The sequence below is a fragment of the Lethenteron reissneri genome, chromosome 65 (assembly GCF_015708825.2).
Source record: "Lethenteron reissneri isolate LAM-NWPU_2019-01 chromosome 65, ASM1570882v1, whole genome shotgun sequence".
NCBI classification, from domain to species: domain Eukaryota; kingdom Metazoa; phylum Chordata; class Hyperoartia; order Petromyzontiformes; family Petromyzontidae; genus Lethenteron; species Lethenteron reissneri.
In genome coordinates this window covers 12384632-12396582 of record NC_083843.1, presented here as the reverse complement: position 1 = coordinate 12396582, position 11951 = coordinate 12384632, and the positions used below count along the sequence as shown (strand labels likewise).

The following is an 11951-nucleotide window of genomic DNA, read 5'->3' as shown; positions in this document are numbered from 1 at the left end:
CACATTCCAGTTCACCATTGATAATCACTGCACCCCTATCGATTACACCCTCTTCTTCTTCCTAGCGTTGTTCCCGCTGTGGCGCAGGGTCCGCTTTTCGGCATTGTCTTCTCCATTTGGCTCGGTCCAGGGCATCTTCAGGGGATGCGTTGACCGTCTTCATGTCTTCCTTTATTCGGTCCATCCATCGCTTCTTCGGACGTCCGCGTGGACGGCGGCCCTCTGGCTCAATACGCACGGCAGTCTTGGCCACTGATGACTCTTCACTTCGCATCACATGGCCGTACCACCGAAGCCTTGCCTCAAGCATCTTGTCCGCAATGGGGGCCACACCAAGTCGCTTCCGAACGTCTTCGTTCCTGACACAATCCCATCGAGTGAGCCCGAGGCTCCATCTGAGCATCCTCATCTCCATGGTGTGGAGAGCTTGTTCGTGTACAGTTGTGGCTGGCCAGCACTCGGATCCATAGAGTGCCACCGGTCGGACGATGGTCTTGTATATTTTTCCCTTCAGCCTATCCGGCATTTTCCGATCACAGAGGACTCCGGTGACTTGCCTCCATTTCATCCACGCCGCATTGACTCGTGACCTCACATCAGTGTATAAACACATTCCAGATCACCATTGCTAATCACTGCACTCCTATCGATTACACCCCCAGTGTATAAACACATCCCAGATCACCATTGATAATCACTGCACCCCTATCGATTACACCCCCAGTGGAAAACACATTCCAGTTCACCATTGATAATCACTGCACCCCTATCGATTACACCTCCAGTGTATAAACACATCCCAGTTCACCATTGATAATCACTGCACCCCTATCAATTACACCCCCAGTGTATAAACACATCCCAGTTCACCATTGATAATCACTGCACCCCTATCGATTACACCTCCAGTGTATAAACACATCCCAGATCACCATTGATAATCACTGCACCCCTGTCGATTACACCTCCAGTGTATAAACACATCCCAGATCACCATTGCCAATCACTGCACCCCTATCGATTACACCCCCAGTGGAAAACACATTCCAGTTCACCATTGCTAATCACTGCACTCCTATCAATTACACCCCCAGTGTATAAACACATTCCAGTTCACCATTGATAATCACTGCACCCCTATCGATTACACCACCAGTGTATAAACACATCCCAGATCACCATTGATAATCACTGCACCCCTATCAATTACACCCCCAAGTGTATAAATACATCCTAGTCTACCATTGCTAATCACTGCACCCCCACACTACAGTCACACTCCTCTGGCAGGGTGCATACATCCACGTTGGCTTCACACACACACAGAGCAGTACTTATTTTAGCAACCCCCCTCTATCCCCTAAAAAGGTTGTGATGATTGTTTACGCTCAGACCCCCCCTCCCCCCCATTCTGACGGACAGCCACCAACCAGTCGAGTGACGGTGACGAGGGTGGCGAGCGCCGTGCGTCGTGGCGTCTGCCCTCTGCGCTGTTCGTGGTCACCTCCCTCAGGACGCACCACTCAGATCCACGATCCTGACTGAGTCACAAACTTTATAGTGCGACATCACAAGCCCCATAACCTCCACATGCCTCACTCCCAGCCCAGGATGTAGGGGCTGAGTGAAAGTTTTATTAAATGAGTGCAGCAGCGCCATGGAGTCGGCGTTGTAAAACGACAGCAGCCCCGCGTCCCAGTCCAGGTGGACCCCAACTCTCCGCGGAGGCTCCCTCATCGACAGTGAAGTCTCTACCCCGCCATGCCACACTGAGAATATGTCGCCATATTTCCGTAGACACCAGGAGATGTCACTCCCTCCCAGGCCGCACTGATCACCACTCCCTCTCCGTGGGATCGTCCCGTACGCGACTCCAACCCGGCACCACTCCGCATTCCCCACGTCCACCTCCCAGTAGTGCTGACCCGACGAGAAGCTCTCAGAGCACAGGGCTTGTGACCAGCGATCAAAGCGGTGTGGGTGATGGCGGCGACCCAGGGGGATATCGCTCCACGTCACGGTCCTGAGATCCGAGGAAATCTGGAGGCCGTCGTGGGCTGAGTTTGCGTCCAGAGTCGGTGAGCGTCCATCTGTGGTGAGGACAGCGAAGACGCCCGCACAGCGGTCACGGCGACACGTGCGCAGTAGCGGCACAAGCAGTGCACGTGGCGAGTACACACACACAGACACGCGGCGTGTACACACACACACGCGGCGTGTACACACACACACAGACACAGACATGCTGGTGTTGTGTTGTCTGTTGTGTTGTTGTGGGCATACCGCAGTACGTGAAACATTGATACGGAACACTGTGATTATCACGTGCATGACACATTCATACAGTATTCATTAGTATCAGTGTACACATACTAATATTCGTTAGTATTAGTGTACACTAATACTCGTTAGTATTAGTGTATACATACTAATATTCATTAGTATTGCGTCTCCACGCACAGATATTCTGTCACTCCGCTGCTGGATGAGCACCTCCCCGCGCCGTGCGCGTTGGCGATGGTGGGCATGGTGAACATAGAAGGGTAGAGGTGCAGTACAACAGTGGATCACGCTACGCTGCCCTCTGCTGTCCACCCTGTCACAACGGTGTAAAGTTTTTACTTTAATTCAATTAATTTCGATGCCCGAAGATCTCCAGGTTCTCTGCTGTTGCCCCTCCGCATTTAGGAACGCGCGTTCAGAGTACTCGGCTGCCGCTATAAATGTCCACACGAGGATGACGATGATGAAGACGATATCAGCCTCTGCGTAGCGATAGGCGCACTGCGCTATGAACCCGGCGCTCACGGCCAATACCGGTGATGATCATCTGAACCGGTCCTGGGCTTCGTTAGGTCGACTCAGCCTAAAATGAGTACCCGGTGCAGTGTGTAAACGTCAATAAACATATTTATTAGTTGCATTAATTTGTACCTATCTACGTGACTTTTCCGAAAGACCCAAAGGATATGAATTCCTAAAGTCACGAAAGCTTTAAGTCGAGGTTACTTTTCATTTGGGCTCATGTTCATCTTAATTCTCACCTAGCGGCCATTTTCTTCAATGAACCGTGCACCCACTGCACCCAAGTGTGATAGGCAGCGTCTGAATGACGTGCTTCGTCCGTAGCTTACAAAGTCGCCCGTTTGCTCTCAAGATACGCAATGTCACGTTGCTGTTGTTGTTGTTTGCACCTCTTGATGAGCAAGACCCATCGTGCTGTTGACAATCTTTCACCCGGAACCTCGGTGCCAATTTCATGACTTGAATGTACGCAGGTCTCCCTTGACAAGGGATCACGCTGCACGAATGCATTCAAGCCAGGGGTAAAATAAAGGATGACCTCCAAATGGGTAGGATTTGGAGGTAATCCGGAGTCTGTGATGGAGTCTAACGAAGATCGATGTGACAGAGGGACGTACCGAGAAAAGGCAGAAGTTTAGTTTGGACGCCGCCCACTGAGATGACTTTTGCGAGGTTCAAACTGCGGTAGATGGGGGCTGGGTCATCCTGAATCTCCTGGGAGACGGAGCTCCTCCTGCACTCACACCACAGGAAACACACAGAGTCTGATGAGGGTCCATGTCTCTCTACACTCACAGCACAGGACACACACAGAGTCTAATGAGGGTCCATGTCTCTCTACACACAGCATAGGACACGCAAAATCTCATGAGGGTCCATGTTCCTTTACACACACAGGACAGGACAAACAGAGTCTCATTAGGGTCCATGTCTCTCTAGACTCACACCACAGGATACAGAGTCTCATGAGGGCTGCCATGTCTCTCTACACACGGGCAAGACAGGCAGTCATTAACTTATAAACAGCCCGTACTTATGAACCACATTCCATTAAATATTTAAAAAAATAACATTGACTTAAAACGCGAACTCGCAATTGGCCTCAAGGTGCAGAACGAATTTGTTCAGAAGAGCGATCCTCCACGAGATGTAATGAGTCGGACTCATGCTGGGAGTGAGTGTTTACGTGGGCTGTGTGTATGCGTGCGGATGTGTGTGTGTGTGAAACTATGAGTTTAATTTTCTATACAGTATGGTTTTTTTACAGTGTTAGATGAAAATGTACAACATTTCTTCTTAATTATGAGGTCAACCATGCTTCCCTTTTTGTTGAACGGTAACACATTTTATAACACTGACCGTGTCGGCATTTAAATACGGTGCATTACTGTTTTCCAACTTACGAACAGTTCGACTTACAAACGAGTCTCAGTAACAAATTACGTGCGTAACCCGAGGACTGCCTATATGGGATACAATTGACCATATGGTATTACAACTGCATACATTTGAACTTATTAGAATTCACATCGCGACCGTTTGCTAATTTGTCCACCAGGTGGCAGACAGAGCTCGAGTTTGAGTCTGGATTGGCACTGACCTGAGATTCTCATGCAGGGGATCCTGAAAAACACAAACCCGCATTTCACATTGACATCCTAGACAGGTGCCCTATATCCACACAGTCGCCCCCTGTTTATAGTAGAGCCCGACATCAAGGAATTAACAAATACACACGAACGGAGAATGGTGCACAAACAAGGTTATCTATTGAACCTAATTGCCAATATGGAAATAATGAAACAAATAAGAAGAGGCTTTATTCCTTTTGGAAGTTAAAATAGGACATTTTTAGATGTTCAAACACCAAACAGATATCCATTGCAAGGCAGCACTGCTCAACCAGAGCTATTAATAATTTGATACTTGCAGTCTTTGTACTGTTAAGCCTATTCTTATTTTTAGGTTTTTTCGGTAAAGTCACGTAGGAAAAAAATTAAATTAATAAAAGTAAAATTAAAATAAAATAAAAATCACGACGTTTTGGAGGCAACACGAGCTTCCGTCTTCAGGTGGAACCGTCACAGCACGATAGCTGTATCAAGTAAATGAGAGATTACAAGAGATACCACTCCGTATATATAATGGTTGAGCAGAGAACTTGGAGATATTTTATTTGTATGATTTTTTTCCTATCTACGTGACTTTACCGAAAAAAACCTAAGAATATGAATCCTTGCAGTCACGAAAGCTTCAAATCTAGAACTATTCTTATTTCTTCATAAAAAAACAGGGTTCGTTTAACTGGACAAGGACAGACCCCAACAAATGACAAAGCCACTCTCTGCAGGTCTAGTCTAGCACCTAAATCAATGGTTACATAATCTTCAACAACTCCTGTTTTTAAACTCTGAATAAACTAAACTTTTTATTTAGCAGGTAAGGCCCACTTGGCTATGCCGCTCTTGTTCATTAGCGAGCTGCCCATTGCAAACGACGGCTCAACGTGACTGGCTCATGTGGACATTTATAATAGCAGCCAAATACTCTGAATTTGTGATGTTGATTCTAAATGTGGAGGGAACAACCCAGAGGATCCGGAGAAAAATCTACGCTTCCACGAGGAGAGAGAGAGACACGCAAACTCCAAATATACAGCAGGCTTCAGGGTTGATGTTGAACCCACGACCTCCTGCACTCAGGCGAGGTAGTTAACATCTCCTAGCCACCGCGGCGAGTGAAAAGAGGTAGTGCCACCTGCAGGAATGTGAGCGGGTCCTGCATGGCGAGTGCGGCGAGCAGCTGGTTGATCTCCCGCTCCAGGCCGCGTGCTCTGCTCTCGTGGCGATCGATGTCCGCCTGGATGCGGGACAGCACAGAGCGGCCCTCCTCATCCACGCGCTCCAGCGCCTCCCTCTCCTCCTGCCTCAGCTGCTCCCTCCGGCGCTCAAACTCTCGGCTGATCCGCGCCTTGGTCCCACGCAGAGACTCCTGCATGGAGATATTCGACGGCGCGCTCTCGAAACACAACGCGACGCAGCGCGATGCGACTTCATTAAGGACTTCGACACGGCCACGGTCTCGTGACTCCATACGAAGAGGCAAAGTATCTTAAGTACCCACATTGTGTGCGTGTCTGTCTAAATCTGCACGTGTCTGTGTGTTGGCGCAGTAGGGGGCGCAGGCGGTGCATCGGCAAAGTCATCTCAGTCGACCCGTGGCACCTGCTGGGTCTGCCCCGTGAGCTCCTGCCAGCAGGCGTTCGACACTTCACGTGACCTCAACATGCACATAGCCTGGCACAAGTGTCGTTGTGACGTCACCGCCACTTAGTGGCAAATGCGGTTGTTGTTATTGTGTCTGTCTGTGTGTGTGACGCTGCTGGGCAGTAGGAAGGCAGTCGCCTTCCTACAGAGGAGCGATGCTCACAACAACGACCGGAGTGCCAGGTGGCTAAAGCACAGCAAGTTGGCACAGTAGGGGGCACAGGTGGTGCATCAGCCAGTCATCTCAGTCGACCCGTGGCACCTGGGTCTGCGGGTGACCTCCTGTCAGCGGGCGTTCGACACTTCACGTGGCCTCAAGGTGCACATAGCCTGGCACAAGCGTCGTGGTGACATCACCGCCACTTAGTGGCGAATGGCGGTTGTTGTTGTTGTGTGTGTGTCTGTGTGTATGTGTCTGTGTGTGTGTGTCTGTGTGTGTGTGTCTCTGTACCTGCACGCGATTGTAGGCGCCCCTGAGCTGATGTGTCCGTGATTCTGCCGTAGTCTGTTTCTCCTCTCTCCTTATCATCTCGCGTCTGAGCGCCTCCTATACACGGGGTAGAAAAATACGTGGTGTTTGGTGACTCCCATCATTGTCATCATCATCATCTGGCCCATGTCTTCAACCCGGAGCCTTGCAGGCAGATTTCCTGGATCGCCCAGAGATAATAATCATCGCCCCTTTGAAATGTCCAACCTCCATGACCACCTCGTCAGCCTTCGGTAGGCAGCACAACAGTCCTGTCCCAGGTAGGTGGCCGGATCACAGCGAGGTTTATTGAAAGTGTGCCCCACTCGCACGCTCGAGTTTTCTCCAGTTTTGCCAAACAATGGAATCTAGCGGAACCGATAACCATAACCCCACCACCCGCCCGAGATATACACAGCGCGCACTTTGCACGCCAACGTTCTGTCACGGAATGCAAATACGTGGCGTCTATGTTAGAGGCGGTGTTTCGTTTTTCACACGAACTCTTGTAACAGAATCAAATCTAAATCTGCCCAAATCGACGATCAAACCGTGCCCGCCTCGCCTCTCCCACTGGAGTGGCCTTCCGCTTGCCTACTCTTAGGTTTTTTCGGTAAAGTCACGTAGGTAAAAAATAAAATTTAAATTAATAAAAAATGAATGCCTCTTTGTAAGTCCACGGTCAGTGCACTTTTGAAGCGTCTTGCGTTTGAAGCGTCTCGCGTTACTCCACATTTCTCTCATTGGTACTCACACGTACGAATCGTATCACGCGAACACGCCAAGTGTATTTTACATCTTTGCCAGCCATGCCACGAAGCGCTCTGTCTTATGACTAAACCATGGAACACCCAGCTCTGCCATCCGTTCAAATCAACATGGCCACCTTCCGTGTCTCTGCTGTCTATCGTGTGCCAGCTTTTCACAATCAGTGTTGCCCAAAGTGATTTGATTGGTCGTCACAATGCTGACACAACAGGACTTACCTAACAATGTGCAAATATAAATTATAAAATACAGACTCTCTATATTCTTGGGTCTTTCGGTAAAGTCACGTAGATTGAAAAAAATGATAAAAATAAAATATCACGACGTTTCGATCGCAACACAAGCAATCGTCATCAGGAGAAAAAGTATTTAAGTCAAGATACAGACTCTCTAGTTTAACAATAAACAGTGTTCTGCAGTCACACTGCAGGATATTGGATGATAGCAGCGATTTATATCTCACCTGTCTTGTCTGTTGTACATTTTCCACTGTAACGACCTCATGCCCTCTATGTTCCCTAGCAATGGTGCATGGTAAGGAATGAGCTCCTGTCGGTGCTGCCGGCACTGTCGCCCCGCCACGTTCGCGATGGGATTCTCTACGTGAGGCACAATTACGATTTTTTCATGACATGTTGTGCAACCCAGTTACAGTATTTGGTCAGCTTGTGATTTCAGTTTCAGTTTTCAGTTTAATTTATTTGGAATAACTCTGTGAGCTATTCGGCTCTTGATTCGGGTGCAACCGCAACAAACATAAAAATTACAAGATACATTTAAAATTTACTGCACGCAAATCGTAATATTCCCTACAAAACAATAAAATCTTTCAGAAAAAGCACCATTTGTTTATGCTGCGTACAAAAATGTGCAAAAATCCCATTTTGATGCAAGATCACAATAACAATCATAATACAATTTAGATTAAAATTCTAAGTGTAACTTTATACTACATCAAACAAATATTGGTAAACTATGAGCGAAGTTCTTAGCTGACATTTGTTTTTCGAAACAATGAGGAGATCCAGCAGGTAATCTGCGGATTTTTTTTTGTAAGTACATCGTAAATAAATAATATCTGATGCATAAGCCGTCGATCATTAAGAGATGTTAAGTTTGACCCAATGTAGAGATCGCAGTGGTGGGTCCGATATGGGCAGTTCAATGCAAATCTTAAGGCCGAGTGATATAGTTTCTCACTCTGAGGGCCTCACCTTCCGTGGTCTCCTGCTCCTCCTGCAATGTCAGGACCCTGTGTCCTGTGTGTTCACCTGCGATGGTGCAAGTTGCGCAGACCAGTCTGCTGTCTACTGTGCAGTAGAATTCCAGCTCCTTTCTGTGCCTAGAGCATCGTCGCTCCTCCACGTTCGCGATGGGAGCCACCAGGACGTGGTCTCTCAACCTGGGATTCTCCACGTGCGGCCTCAAGTGCGTCGCACAGAAGGACATCTCACATCTCAGGCAGGTCCTCACTGCAGGGGTCTGGCCGTCACCGCAGTGGTCGCACTCGACATCCGCGGCCATCCCGTCTCCAGCTCTGAGCTGCTCCGCCATGTTGGCGAGGGGCCACGTTCCTCCTCAGCTGGGGTCGCACAGGGAACGCCGCTCGGCACCGCGGGCAGCTGAAGCAGCTCGACGTCTCCTGGGCGGCCTCCAGGCACCGCAGGCAGAACGAGCGGCCGCAGCTCAGCGTGGAGGAGCGGTCGAACGCCTCCAGGCAGATGGAGCAGCGCAGCTAGCGGCGGGTCGCTATCCACACTCTCGCCGGGAGTCACGCTCGTCGTGACCCATGGGCTGCGCTAGGATAAGAGAGAAAAAGGAAGTAAAATACTTTCATTAGTCGTCACTGACACCACGAGACACCGCCTGGAATGTGAACCTGCACCCCTGGTGCACAAACGGTAGCCTCAAGATTTACAGGGATACTGTAACACACCTTTACGTGAACAAAATGTATCGGAGGGACTTAATCGTTAAAAAAAAAATTACATTTCGATTTAAAGCTTTCGTGACTGCAGGGATTCATCTTCTTGGTTCTTTCGGTAAAGTCACGTAGAAGGGAAGTAGTAAAATAATAAAAATAAAACATAATAAAATAATCCCTTCTACGTGACTTTACCGAAAGAACCAAGAAGAACAATATTTACATTTAAGGAAATGAGTTGTCGATGTTGTTAATGTCAATCGGTGAGGCTCAGCTGCGGTGGCTCATTCATGAGATGAGCACACATGTTGGTGTCTGTGGTGAGACAATGGATGTGGTGCCACGGTGGCTATGAGATGTTATCTGCCTTTCCCGGGATACAGGATGTCGTTGATTTGATCCCGACCCCGACATCTGCTGGATAATTGGAGTTTGCACGTCTCTTTCGCTCTCTCCCCGTGGTCGCGTGGATTTTTTTTTTATTGGGGTCTTCCGTTTTTCCCCTCCACATTTAGAGTCGGCACCACGCGCTTGGAGTATTTGGCTGCAATCAATTTCCACACAGGCCGCTTCATCTGTGATAGGCAGGTCCCTTCTGAAAAAGGGCCACGTAGCTCAGTGAGCCTTACCTGGCAAAATAGAATGCAGTTGGTACAAGTTTGTAGATATCTCATCATGTCCTGTAACTACACCCAACGTGACGAATTGAAGGTCACCGTGGCGTCCGAGATGGAATGTGTCTGCAGACTCCCGTGACCCATTCTGGAATCTTGAACCTTTAGCTCTACCCTGCCTCCATCCAGGGCCGAATTAAGATGGTGTAGGCCCCCTGGGCTACAGATACTGTGAGTGCTCCTCAGTAATAAAAGGAAAATAAAGTTAAATAAATGTACAATGTATTTTTTACAAGGCTTACGACAAATCAAATTCAGCGTTCACAAATGAAATAACTTTTCACTTCATCTCTGGAGGCCCTCCAGCTGGTGGAGGCCCCTGGGCTGCAGCCCCTAAACCCCCCCCCCCTCGCCTTAATCCTCCCCTGCCTCAATCGCTACACTATTATACTACACTATTACACTACACGATTACACTATTACACCACACTATACACTATACTATTACACTACACTATTACACTACACTATACACTACACTATTACACTGGATGGACCAGACACCTACATTAGCACTGAATAGCTTTACATTAAGAGAATAAGCTACTGCGTTAAATAAGGTCACTTTGTGTAATCACCATACTGCAGCCTAAATGTGCAGTGCTGCATATAAGACTGAACTGTGGATGAGAAACTTCTTCATCCTTGCTCTCAAGAACAAATTAAAGTTACATGGGCATAAGTCTGGCTCAACTTATCCAACTACAAATAACATTCACAATAATGCAAGTGGTAGGCATCATTGTTAACTATATGCCCCATATTCATTGTAACAATTTAACAGCATTATAAAGGAATTTACAGCATTATAACGGCAATCCCAAAATGATAACAGCATTCGCAGTGTTAAATTTCTATTTAAAGCTTTCGTGACTGCAGGGATTCATCTTCGCAGTGTTATAAGAACATAAACGAACATACAGACAATGCTTCTTAAAGTCCCGCAATGAACAGATGCACCCGTCTTCAATGAGACGCTAATTGTGCCTCCATTTTGTCTTCTGTGTAATGGCGGACACCCCCGCCTGGCCTCGTGACTTCCTGGTCATGTGACTAAACTCAACACCATCCTATCAGAAAGTTCCTGTGTAAACACACCCTCAGATCTGCAGTGGGGTAGAACAACTACACGACTATACACTACACTATTACACTACATGATTATACACTACACTACTATATGCTACACTATTACACTACACTGTAGATTAAACTATGACACTACACTACTATACACTATACTCTTTGGTTATTTTGGTAAAGTCGCGTAGGTATAAAAATAAAATACAAATAATATATCACGACGTTTCGATCGCAACACAAGCGATCGTCATCAGGAGAAATAGAACTCAGCAGTAGAACTGTAGAACTGCTGAACTAGGAAGAACACAGCGAGAGAGCGGCTACAACAAGGGGTTATATATGTTTGAGGGGGGGTGTAGCCCAAGGGCAAGCAAGCGGGGTCCGATCTGGAATGGAGTCCCATGCCCACACGCAAGCACATCAGTTGTGTTAATGGGGAGATTAGGCAGCGATAGATTAGGGAGAGAGATTAGCATGTCAACGTAAATGAGCTTCCGTCGCCGCATGAGAGCACTGTCACCGCACATGCACACAGCAGTAGTGTTAATGGGAGATTAGCACTGTAAATAGTACAGATTATGGAGAGAGATTGGGGAGAACCATCGATACATCGAGGCTAAGGGAGCAGAGGTGGACATGTTAGTGAGACCCCTACCCGTTAATGCAATGGCATCCAACAGGGCAATGCAACTCAGAGAGTCGGAGATAACAGCCAAACGGCAGGAAGGATGGAAGCATCACAGAGAGTTATGCCTTTACCTGGTTAATAACGTCCTTCCAATGATTGCTCAGTTTTACCCATCTTCTCGGTTGAAATTGTCTCTGTGTTTATATATGTCTGGATGGCTTCATGGACAAAATCATTGATGGTAGCCCGAAGGTTTTCAGAGTACCTTTGTCACGGAAAAAAAAATATTGTGCAAGCCCACCGCGTTATAACAATGATCAGCCACGGCAGAGGT

At 47.7% G+C, this 11951-nt stretch overlaps 1 pseudogene; it reads right to left on the bottom strand.

The window, feature by feature from the left end:
- Nucleotides 1–888: 888 nt before the first annotated feature.
- LOC133359473 (E3 ubiquitin/ISG15 ligase TRIM25-like) lies at nt 889–9993 on the bottom strand (annotated as a pseudogene).
- Nucleotides 9994–11951: the final 1958 nt, after the last annotated feature.